Source organism: Loxodonta africana, chromosome 26 (assembly GCF_030014295.1).
Source record: "Loxodonta africana isolate mLoxAfr1 chromosome 26, mLoxAfr1.hap2, whole genome shotgun sequence".
NCBI classification, from domain to species: Eukaryota; Metazoa; Chordata; class Mammalia; order Proboscidea; family Elephantidae; genus Loxodonta; species Loxodonta africana.
In genome coordinates this window covers 26,215,000-26,227,241 of record NC_087367.1, presented here as the reverse complement: position 1 = coordinate 26,227,241, position 12,242 = coordinate 26,215,000, and the positions used below count along the sequence as shown (strand labels likewise).

At 46.7% G+C, this 12,242-nt stretch overlaps 1 protein-coding gene across 3 annotated transcripts in view; it reads right to left on the bottom strand.

Annotated features, from left to right (window-relative positions):
* Window positions 1-11,537, bottom strand: part of CDC42EP3 (CDC42 effector protein 3) — a 33,207-nt gene extending 21,670 nt beyond the window's left edge. Inside the window, exons 1-2 of one of the 3 annotated variants that reach the window (XM_023555290.2) lie at window positions 10,559-10,741; window positions 2,240-2,345 (exon numbers count right to left, since the gene is read on the bottom strand). The gene's annotated coding sequence lies outside the window, so the exon portion shown is untranslated. Of the gene's footprint in view, window positions 1-2,239; window positions 2,346-10,558; window positions 10,742-11,310 lie in introns of those variants that run through there. The other 2 variants (XM_023555291.2, XM_010595872.3) reach the window with 2 other exon arrangements.
* Window positions 11,538-12,242: the final 705 nt, after the last annotated feature.

The following is a 12,242-nucleotide window of genomic DNA, read 5'->3' as shown; positions in this document are numbered from 1 at the left end:
TAGAAGCTGGCACCTCAAATTTGGGCTTCTAGCCTCCTAAACTGTGAGAGAATAAATTTCTGTTTGTTAAAGTCATCCACTTGTGGTATTTCTGTTATAGCAGCACTAGATAATTAATGATACTCCTATTCCAGGCCTTAGAAGTAGAGGAAAGAACTGGACCAAAAGACCCAAAACCTTGAACTTAAAGAATCTTTGCAGACTCCCATACACATCTAGGTGCCAGTTACCTCCTATGTAAAATGGAGCTATTGCCCCAAACCTTCCTAGTCTCTCTTAGGTGATTACAGAAACTGAGTGTAAAATCTCTGTAACTACAGGGTGCTATGCCAACACAAGGCATTATCTTTCCCCCAAGTGAAAAACCAGAACATCTACTGGAATACAATATGAAGAACGGGGAACCATTCTAACTGCCAAAATAACCATTTCCATTTTCTCCTTAAGTGTCGTTTGGAGCAGTCATCAATAACATGGATGGAGATGGGGCAAGATTCCTAGGGCTTGCGGATCAGAAAGTGATTTCTTCTGACAAGAGGCCGTGAGGCTAACTTCTCATACACATATACCTGTATCCTTTATCTCCCATTACAGTTCTTCCAGTCTTGAGAACAAATAGGACTTCCTTGAGTTTGGAAAATCAACAACTGTCAGATAACGGCATCGTTTTAATGCCTAAACTGGGATTTCTTATAGTAGGCTCCTTGGCTTTCCTTTGCTTGCAGAGGGTTCCTTTCATGGTCTCTTCTCCCTATGTGTGTGCCTCTCTCCACAGCTGTTTTCGTTTTTTATAAAACATCACTCAGAAGGGATTAGTTTTAGGACTCACCTTATTCCAATATGGCCTTATTAACATAACAAAGAAAACCCCTATTTCCAAACTGGGTCATACTGATAGGTACAGGGATTAGGACTTCAACATAACTTTTTAGGGGACACAATTCAATCCATAATAATAGGCATGTGTAGTACACAGCAGTCTTAATACATAAATAGATGCAAATAGTCTAAAATCTCTCTCTCCAAACTCTAATTTTTTTTTGAGGGGGAACCCATTTCATTGCATCTCAAGTTCACTGTGTTTTATTTGTATGAAAAAGGAAGCTGAAGCCAAATAGGTAAATGCCCTTCTCTGATATTTATTCAGCTTTTATTGTGCTTCTATCCCAAGGAAGGAGCCTGATGGGGCAGTGGTTAAGTGATCGGCTGCTAACTGAAAGGTCAGCAGTTTGAACCCACCAGCTGCTCTGTGGGAGAAAGATGTGGCAGTCTGTTTTTGTTTGTTTGTTTATTCCAAAAAACAGGAGAGAGAAAGGAAATTACTCAGCATCTCATTTTGTTTCCTTGTTTTTTGACAGGGTTGCGAGGAAGGCTGATTAGGATCAAACCATACACACATCATGCCTTGATTTTAGCAAGTGTGAGAAGAATCATCTTTGACAGACCAACTGACTTGAAATGGGAAACACTTGTCAAATCTATAAATAATACGATACTCAGAGGGAGCTTCGATGTGCCAATGACAAACCGGGGGCCAAAATTATCTTGACAGACTAGGAGTAGGGGCAGGATGAAATCAAGAGGCACTGGATGAGAACAAGAAGTTCTGGGTTTGGGGTAAAAATAAATTATATCATCACATAAGTACTGAGTGGGGCAAGATCTAGATGGCAGACTAACAAGTAGATTCTGACTCCTAGTAACCCAGAGTAGAACTACCCCACAGGGTTTCCAAGGGGCGGCAGGTGGATTTGAACTGCCAACTTTTTGGTTAGCACCTGGGCTCTTAAGCACTGTGCCACCAGGGCTCCTATGTAAATAAACGAGGGCATCTTAGTTAACCACATGCTTACTGTGAGCTAAGAGTATGAGATCGTAGCTGAAAAAGCTATAGCAATCTGTGGTTCTATGGACAGTTCCTACCGGCAAGAGTCCCTTCCTACCCCACTTTGTTCACCCCTATCTGAGACTTCACATTACAAGAGGCATTTGCAGGCCTGAGTTCATCCAGAGGAGAACAGCTAGATGGTGAATCTTAGCAGATGCCTACTGGCTCATGGTAAGGTAATGTGTGAGAGAGAGAAGATACAAAGGTATTTTCTTGAAATACTGACAAGCTGTCAAGTGAAAGGAAATCTGTATGGTTCCAAGGAACAGACTCTGTGTGACTGAGCTTCACAAGGGAGGCCAGTTGGGGCTTGATATGAGGAAGAAGTCTATAACAATTCGAGTTATCTACCTGAAGAATGGGCTGACAGACTCATCACAGGAAGTTTTCCCGCTGATCCCGGGTGGCTGCAGGGGCTCCAAGGTGCGAGCGTATAACAGCGTGTAGCAGTTTTATCCTATTAGAGTGAGAAAGTAGGGTCTAGATAAGGTCCTTTCCCTTTGGGAAATGTGATTCAACATATCTGCAGAATCGTGTACCTTCTAGGGAATTTCAAGAAAAAAACGTAATACTTTTTAAAGAAGACAAGACTATCCTTAGAATTAAAATACTTGTTACCAGCTTATAAATTTTCATCATCGTTTCCCATGCCAATGACTCCCTTTGGAAGCCTCAGTTTCCTCAACTGTAAAGTAGAAACAGTAGGGGTAGGAGTTGGCTCTCCAGAGCTCCAGTAAGGATGCAAAGAAATGTGCATAAAGGGCTTAGCAAAGTCCAGGCAGGCAAAGAGCCTCAAGTAATGGGAAAGGCAATTATTATTATTATTAATTACTCCAAAAAACTAGAGCTATATAAGAAACAAGACAGGCTGGAATTCCAGCTCACAGTGGGGACTTCTTCCAACATTATTTCTTTCAGACCTTGGACTCTGGACACCTAAACTAATTGAAAAGAGTGTGGGGAATTCCCAAATGTTCTGGTTCCAAAAGTCTAATACCCCATCTGACAAAAAGCTCACATTTGAAAGAGGTGCTGTTTCACTCCACATGCCATCCCTCAGCCGTGTCTGCGGTGGTGCTCACAGGCTGGCAAGTGAAGCTCACCTTCCCTCAGGTAAGACACTGCTTAATGGCCTCTTCACAAGGACTACAGAAACAAATTCACCAGGGAGCATAAACTACACTAAATACAAGGCCAAACAGCCATATTATTTTGGAAGACACTTCATTCTGGAGTCATCTGAGAGCAAGACAAAAGTTTCAAGTTTGGTGCTATGATACATACACAGTGGGACATGTGGCTTGAACAGTTTCAGTCAGTGAGAAGCAGGCTTTCAAGAGAGCATTCCACGTGCCCAGCCCCAGGCTGGTCACTCCTCCATCTACTCAAGGCATATCTACCAAGTCCTACTAAGTGTCAAGCACTGTTGTGGGCACTGAGGTTATAGCAACGATGCCTACATGGAGCTTACATTCTGGTGTAGAAAGACAGATGATAAATACATAAACCAGTAATTGGTTGTACACTCATGGTGGCTCCAGTGATAGGCCTAGGCAAGCACGAGGAAACACAACCACTATTTTCCTCAGCACCTGGGCTACCCGGGTGGCCTGCATGCTGAGTGGACATGCTGCCCTCAGGCATGAGAAAGCTTCGGCAGAGGTTGCCAACTGGCCAGCTGAGAAGACTGAGAAGGTTCCAGTGGTGACTTCAATGGTTTCATAGTACCCTTGGATGATCATTATCACCAGAACCAAAGGACTGGGGGTGCCTCCCCTCAAATCTGAATGTTCTGTAGCCTGGCAAGGAGTACTTTACTACAGCAAGACTCAAACTAGATAAGTGGTTAACGGTTTCTGACTTGAAGACAACTAAGAGAAAAGGATGCTATAGAAGAATGAGACAAAGCTGCATATCTGGCTACAACACTGGACAGACCACTTTCTCCTTAAGCCTTATCTTAAAAAAGATGACTGCTCAGATAAACTAGGTTCAGTCCCTGTCCTCAAAGAGCTGGCTATCTAAATAGGCAGCCACATGGGACCATGAACGATAACTGAAACGCAGTAAGTGTTACACTAGGAAAAGGTACAAGACACTACGGAAATACTCCCGAACAGGAGGGTGACAGGATCACAGTAGCTTAGAGTCAGGAGCTGCAGCCCTTCACCTCCCCCACACACACTACAGAGGCCCACCCAGGGAGGGGCAGCGATTTGCCTTGTGATGCACTGGTCAAAGACTTGGAGCCTTGTCTCCTGCTGTGTTAAAATCAATGTTTTAAAGTCTTAACTGACCCTTGGCAAAAAAAAAAAAAAAAAAGTTAAAAGTAAATAAATAAGGAATCAAACACATTCCAAAATGGCAAGGCCATGTTTCACCAAAAATGTCTTTGCTTGTTTTAAAAATGTTCATAGCCTAAATGACTATGTGTTTGAACAAAACAGATCTTTCCAACTAAACACACGACACTGACCTACTATTGGCATGATGTGTCTACAACTATGACCTTCTAAATTGTCACCAGAACATGATGGACGCCCAAATGTGAAAGCTGTCTAAATAGCAGCCTGACTTTGATGTGCCCTTCCTTCCACGCTTGCTCCAGCTGCCGGGCCAGAGGTCCACAAGGACTGTTTTTCAATCTGGGGTTTTACATTATTAGTACTAAGATAGCTATGCTAATAGGTGCCACTGATCTGGCTCCCTGAATTGAGAACTAGAGATTATCGAAGATAATCTAAGATGCCTCATCTGTCACACAACTTGGGGCAAAGGTAAGACCAGAACCTATGTTTTTGGATCTCTAGTCCATTATACCTTTTCATTTCTCCAAACTTAATTCTGTATTAGTTTCATCAAACAGGAGAGCACTGGGTGTTTGCCGGCATCTTCTGGTGTGTTCTATGGCTCTATTCCTGTACAGCCTGTGGTCTGTTAAGATGTCCTTGGGCTCCGTAAGCCCTACAGGGCACACTGCAGTGTGTGGCTTCTGCCTTCTGGCTCAGTGTTTCCGGGTATGGGTTTCCTGCCAGACTAGTCCTGCCAGCTGCTCTGTGGGCTAAACTATTTGAGAAATTCTGGACACTATTTCCCCGAGGAGATTCATGGTACACACTGGCATATTAAAAGCTCTGAAAGGTTCTGCCGTAAGGGAACTTAATCAAACTTAGTTTTCCACAGAGTCCTTTTCTGGTGCTGTTCACATCTTGGAGTACACTTTTGGTGGCCCTGCATTAGGTAACTGCAGGTGTGTGATCTCTGCAACACTGTTTAACAAAGAACCAGAGGCTAGAAGGCTCGTATGAACTTTTCAAATATGGAAATAAACCCAAATCACTGAAAATCCATCTTTTTTAAATTTTAATCTTGGGATTCTAGAATTCTACTACTGACTCATGACTTTGGCAATCAATAAGGATCAAGCCAATACCAGCTGCAAACTCATCAGCCTTCAAACAGCTTATTGGCTATTCAGAAATAGTAAACATTTTAACATCAATGTTATGATTCACATTATAAAATGACATGGCTCAAGTTTAAAAACTAAATCCTTACTGTCTAACTCAGTCTGTCGTCATGGTCTCTGGTGAAAAGGTGGCACTGAAGTATATCAAGGCCAGGAAGGCATTTTTTTAAAGAAACATAACTGACTACTGCCGTAGAGCTATTTGGCTCTTTATATTACTCTTTTTGGTGTTGTTTTGCTTTGTGGCCTTTAAAAAGTAGGGGCAGGAGAAGAGGTAATTCCAAATGGAAATGGACAGCTCCAGGGCTCTTACACTTCATTTTGAGGCAATGGGGCTTATTTGGAGCAGTTTTTTCCAGAACCCCTACCTCTGTCTGAGCACAGTCCCCCAAGCAGACTCACACAGCTAATCACAACCCACAGCATCAAAGGCAGTGGAAGCCTGGCAGACCGCTCAGGTTATCCAAGCGCCCCTCAAGGTTTCAAAGGTCTCCTTAATCTATCCTTCACAGCAGAAGCTTATCTGGCAGGGTCTGGGCATGTACAAGACTGTAAAGAGGCCCTGACTTCCTCCAAGGAAGAGCCCAGTGCCGTCCTGCCCAGCTTACTTGTGGATCCTGCTTTAGCTCATCTTAGAGCAAAATCATTCCCAAACATGTATTAAATGCATACTAAGTGCCAAGTGCAGCCCTGGTGGCGCAGCGGTTAAGAGCTCGGCTGCTAACTAAAAGGTCAACAGTTCAACTCCACCAGCTACTCCTTTTAAACCCTTTAGGGCAGTTCTACTCTGTCCTATAGGGGCGCTAAGAATCGCAATCAGCTTGACAGCAATAGGTTTAGTTTTTTTTAAGCACCAAGTGGAATCTCCGGATAATATATGCAGTTAACAGGCTCAGCTGCTAACCAAAAAGGCTGGAGGTTCAAGCCTACCCAGGGGCACCTTGAAAGAAAGGCCTGGCGGTCTACTTCCCCAAAATCAGCCATTGGAAAGCCTATGGAGCCCAGTTCTTCTCTGATACACAAGGGGCTGCCATGAACTGGAACACACTCAATGACAACTGGTTTTAAGTGCCAGGTACCGAAGCACCATAGATTCCTGAATGGCACAGTTTACACTCAGCTTTTACTAACCTAAGGGTTGGCAGTTCGAACCTACCCAGCAGCACTTTGGAAGGAAGGCCTGGAGATCTGCCTCCATAAAAATTATACCAAGAAAACCCTACGAAGTGCAGTTCTACGCTGTGACATGGCGGGTGGCCATGAGTCAGAATCGACTCCATGGCAACAGGTTTTACTTACTTATTAGCTGAAGGACCAGGCACTGTGAATGCAGTTCCTGGCCTCAAGATGACTGTCTCGGCTTGGTTACTGGACCCTGCACCCCCTGACTCTCTAGAACTTTGAGGCAAGGAAAGGGTTCACACCACAGTTCCATCTCACCCCTGACCCTGAAATTTCTTTTTCCTGGCTGTGGCACAGCTTTCTTTCTCACTCCAGAGTCCTGCATTTTTACCTAGTAAATTTTTTCATTTATGGTATAAATTAAACTGCTCATATTAACTCTAGCAGTCTGATGCTTGATCCACTGCAGGAGACGCCTGCTGCCACACATGTGGGACTGCTTCATCTTTAATAATAAAATAATTCACATCGTATTCCCCAAGGCAGGCAATTACTGTCATCTTCCTTTTGTGGGTGGTACTGTGAGATACAAAGTACTAAGAAAAGCGTTCCTTGCTAGAGGCCAAAAGCCAGAGAATCAGATTTAATAGCGTCCTTGCCCCTCCTCCACTGGTGGTGGTGGTGTGGTATTTAATACAAGATCAAACAGACCTTAATTCAAACCCTGATTCTGCTACTTACTTGTTAAACCTTGACCAAGTTACTAACCCTTTCTGAACATGAGTTCTCATATGGGAAATAAAAACAATACCATCTGTCTCAAAAGGTAGTCATGAATATTATTAAATGACAGAACCAGTATTAAACACCTATCATAACAACAAAAGCAACAATGAAAACAAACCATTTATTGTGCCTACTCTGGCCCAGGCACTGTTATGAGTGCTATAAATTTTTGATTAACCATTTAATCCTTACAGTACTATTATTATTCCTATTTTACAGTTGATTAGCTGGGGGTACACAGGCTAAGTAACTTGCCCAAAGTCACACGATTCATAACAAAAAATTGGCCAGAATTCATTCATCCTCACATGTCTGGCAGCTTGTCTGTGTCAAGTATTAAGGACCAGAGCCAGGATATGAGCCCAGGCAGTCAGATTTAGAGCAGCTTTTTAACCTCAGGGTTCTTTCCCCCTTTCCTCAGAGAGCTGCTGACTTCCATGAAGGATTAGCCACTTACATAAGTACATACTGTGTTGTTAAATTACATATGCATGTTTAGATATGTTTCTCACTGTGTGACTTTGCGCAAGTTATATAACCTGTCTCAGTTTTCATATCTGTAAAATGGGGATATTAACAGTTCCTCCTTCATAGAACCCTGTTAGGAAAAAATGAGTTAAAAAAGATACAGGGTTGAGAAGAGTGCCTGGCACTCAGAATAGGCTCCATCCAGGAAGTACCTCCAATATCCAGTCATGAACAGTGTGATATGTCAGGAGAATATGGGAATACAGGAGACTGAAGGGCTGGCTCGATCTAGTAGTTTCAAATGGTAAACACAGTACAATTAGAAAGAGATTTAAGTTCTTATCCAGTCAATGAAAAGAAAAACAGGGTTCTGGTTAGAAAGAAATTAGGCAGGGCCTAAATGAAATCAGACTGAAAGCAAGAATTTTAACAATTAAAACAAAACAAAATCAGAGCAGTCTTTCTGGCATTTTCTCCAGTCATGGACTGTATTCCACCCACTGGATCAGTGTTAGGGCTGGAAACCTACTGGGCAAAGAGCTTGTGAAAAATTTATAGCCTGGTAAAAATCGTTGGGTGATATAGGTTAAAGCAACGTTATCCTTGACACTGCTGAATACCACGAGTTTTCTAAGTGAAAAAGGGCAGCTTTTGTGAGCATGTTGGACATAAAACAAAACACAACATTAAAGGAAAAGCTGGAGAGCAGACAGCAAGCAAGCTCATTTGAGCACTCTGCAATAATCTTTATGGCTTTATATTTTACTCGTCTCACACCACACTTGAATTTACAATAAAAAGCAAAAAATGTGCAGCATTTTTTACTCCAACTGCCTTTACATGTCCCACTGAGATACAAAACAGGGTTTCGCTGCTCGAATTCTGAGGGAAGAGGGAGCTCATTTTACTTCACGTCTGCGCTGCTGCCACAGCCGCAGCACCATGTTCCAATCACGGGATTCTATGTAAATCTCTAGCAGATGACACCACTGGAAAACAGAAACTGCCATGGGTCCCCAGTGCTTCCAAATTTCTCCTCTAAAGTTCTTATCTGTGAGCCCAGAGGCTGGTACAGAGCATTTTATTCAATGGCCGAGGCCTGTTGGGAAATCTACATTCTTTGGGAGATTTAAAAAGAAATTTCAACCATTCCTCAAATACGTGTAACGTCTTTATCATTTATTTTACACATGACAATGCTAAACATTTCACAACTGCCCCAACGCATCCCTGAATGTTTAAATCTATTCTGAGAGGGGTGTGTGTCACACCCTTACCTGTGCAGCCTCTTTCTTAACTGCAAATATAAAAAAAAAAAAAAACCCAAACCCATTGCCATTGATTCTGACTCATAACATCTGTTAACAAGAGCTCATAAAAATCAACAGGGGGTATCAAAGAGAAGACCTCTGGAGCTGTCCAGAAGAGAGAAGCTCCATTTCCTGGTTGTTTGAGTAAAAATCTTTGATAAGTTAGATCAGTGTATGATTCTTTTAAGTCACCTCAGGGATACCCTTGGGACATCAAGTAATGTTCCATTAACCATTTGCTGGACTGCTTCATGGTGAGCCTTTGTCTCCCCATGAGGTTAAGGGGAAGTCCACAAGGCTGACTTTGCTATTAAAATACAGACATCTGCTGCTTTCCTAATTTTTCTTCTTTTTAAAGGCAACATCCCCAAGAAACCCTTTAGATACTGTAAGGCCTAAGGGCTGGGGGAGAGGATCTGTCTCCCTAGCACATTCACCAGATTCCTCCCCCTCCAACACCTCCCTCCGCAGTGCCCCTACACCCTCAGCACACATCAGCAGTCCACTCCCCCAAACACATCAGGGCTGGGAAGATTCATGTTGCGATACCGTCCTGTCCTTCCTATTCCCGCCCTCATTTTAATTCACTTTTTGAAAAAAAATAAAAAACAAAATGTAATTACTTGACTGTCAGCTTGGGTTGCACTCTGGGGCTTTTACTCCTTTCAGCACAGCTGTGCTCCCGGCTTTGATGCTGCTGTCCACGCAGCTTGTCTCAGCCACAGCCTGGCTCTCGGTAACGTAACATTCAAGTGCATATTTATTTTTAAACTGACCTCTCCTAGACTGTACAGTATAAAGGAGGTCCTGCCAAAAAAATATGCTACTTTCTATTTATAAGATGAAACACATGCCTCCCAAAGTCGAGAGGGGGGTGGAGTATAATAATTCTTCAGAGGAAAATGGCCAGATCCATTCATCCTCAGATGTCTGACACTAGTGTCAAGACACTTAGTTCCAATGAGAAAGAAATTAAAAAAAAAAAAAAATCTCGAAAACGCTTCAGCTGTTCAGAGTCCACCTTCCAAAAAAAAAAAAAAAAAAATTCAACTGCCAGGTCTGCAGGTCTCTCAAGCGGAGAGGGCATCCGGCGGGCACTGCCTCGGCAGATCTGCACGGTGCACCCATGTGCGGTTCTGCCTGGTGCCAATTCACCACCCGAGGGGCGCGGCGGCCATGTGCGGCTTGTTCTCAGCTGGAAAAATGCAACACGCGCCCAAAAATGGCTCTGTCAATGGCTCGGAGATGGTGCAATGTAACCGCGCAGCCCCACCCTGAAAAGTGGTGAGCACAAACGGTGGAACTCTGCATCCTGGTGGGTGCCACCCGGCCCCCTCCCGGTGTACTTTATGTCTTCTTTGGTTCTTTTAACGCCAGCTGGGGAGGCGATGCCCTCCCTCCGTGTCCCCATCCCTGGTCTTTCCTAAGCCCAGTACCCCGCACACGCCGGAAGCGGCCACGGTCGCCGCTCGGACAGACTCACAGACAGGCAGAGGTGGGGTGGCAGCGACTCACCAGCAGTCCCGAGGATCCCGGCCGCTGTCCTCGGCGTCGGGGCGCCCTGCACCGACACCTCGCCGAGCGCACACAGTCCCTGCCCGCTGAGCGCAAATTCGACCGGGTCCTCACATTACCCGTTCCGAGACGGCGTGAAGGCGCCGAAGCCGGCCGCCGGGTCTCCGGCCTGGCCCCCCGCTCGGGCCCGCCGCAGCGCCCTCCGCCCGCTCCGGCCCCTGCCCTGCGGAGAGTGAAGGGAGCAGCGAGACTGAGCTCGGCCGCCGGCCGGAGGACTGAACCTGCGGGGGGCGGGGGCGGCGAGGGCGGGGCCGCGAGGCCGCGGGGCGGGGCGAGGAGGAGGCCCCGGCTGCCCCGCGGACCGACCCCGACTACCTGCGCCCGCAGTCCTGACCCGGGGGCCGGGCGCACGCGCGCGGCGCGGCTAGGGGCCACCGGCGGCGGGGCCGGGGGGCGCCGGAGGACAATGGGCGCCCATTGCTACCTCCCCAGCGCCACCGCTCGGGGATGCGGCTGCCCTCAGAGACGGAGCCGCGTTCAGTGCCCTCGGCACAAAGAAATGTCGCGGATGCCCGCTTCAAAGAGGGACCCCGGAGTCTTGGCGCCCTGGTGCCTGAGGACAATGAGCCTCCGTCCGCACCCCGAACACCGGCGCTAAACCTGTGAGCCCAACTCTCCCTGCTCCAGGAGGCCTAACCCTGCAAGACTCCTGCGCGGCGGGCGGGTGCCCCAGGGAAGCAGGGCCACCTTACCCCGCCAGTCCCCGGGCGGGTCGCAGCCTGGGCTCCGGAGAGGTTGGGGGGTCGCGGTCGGCTGGTTTCCAGCTCGCTCCCTTCAGAGCTGCAGCCAAAACCCGGAGAGTGGATTTCACGCACTGGAGACGCCGGGTGCTCCCGGCTGAGCGACTGGGCACGCGAAGAACAGCAGATGAGGCAGGTTTTTCCCGTCCAGGGGGAGGCGTTTCCTCTCCCACGCGTCCCTAAAACGGCCTTCCTCAGAGCTGGGGCCTGGGTGTGGCGGCCGCCCCTACGCACGACGAGGCGAAAGCGCAGCTGCTGGCGGGGGAGCGTGCATTCCGCCAGCGCCGCACCTGCGCCCGCCGGTCAGCCCTGCGGCCGCGGCCCCGCCCCTCCGCCCGGGCCCGAGCTTGAACCCGGCTAATTAGTGTTAATTTTTCTTAATCAGTCTCCATTTTTTCCTCTAGTAGTCGGCCTGGGGACTGAGTAGCAGACAGGAAAGGGCGGTGTTTTCCGGCTCTGAGGTGCCAGCCCGCCAAGTCGGCCTGGGGAAGGGGCTGGAACCCAGGGGAATCGGACGCTCCGGGACGGGCCGCGGCCCTGGGACTCTAAGGTTGGAGAGAAATCCTGGCACAATCGGAGGACCTCGAGGGGACCTTGAATCAACAGCGCTATCAGCTTCAGGTCGTCACAGCCGTGCCCCCGAATCTGTCTGAAACCTTAGAGATGCACGTTAAGCGCACGATGTAAACCACCGCTGACAAGAAGTGAAGTGGAAAGGAAACGGACACAACTGCTCTGGAAAGCAAAATACTTGGGTGGAGTGTTAAAAGCCTCAAAGAAAATAATAGTTGGCAGGTCAAATGGCCGTAAGGTTGGAAGTCAAGTACAAAACTCTGCTGAAGTGATGTTAGAAATTTTACAAGCAAAACAGTTCATGAAGATAA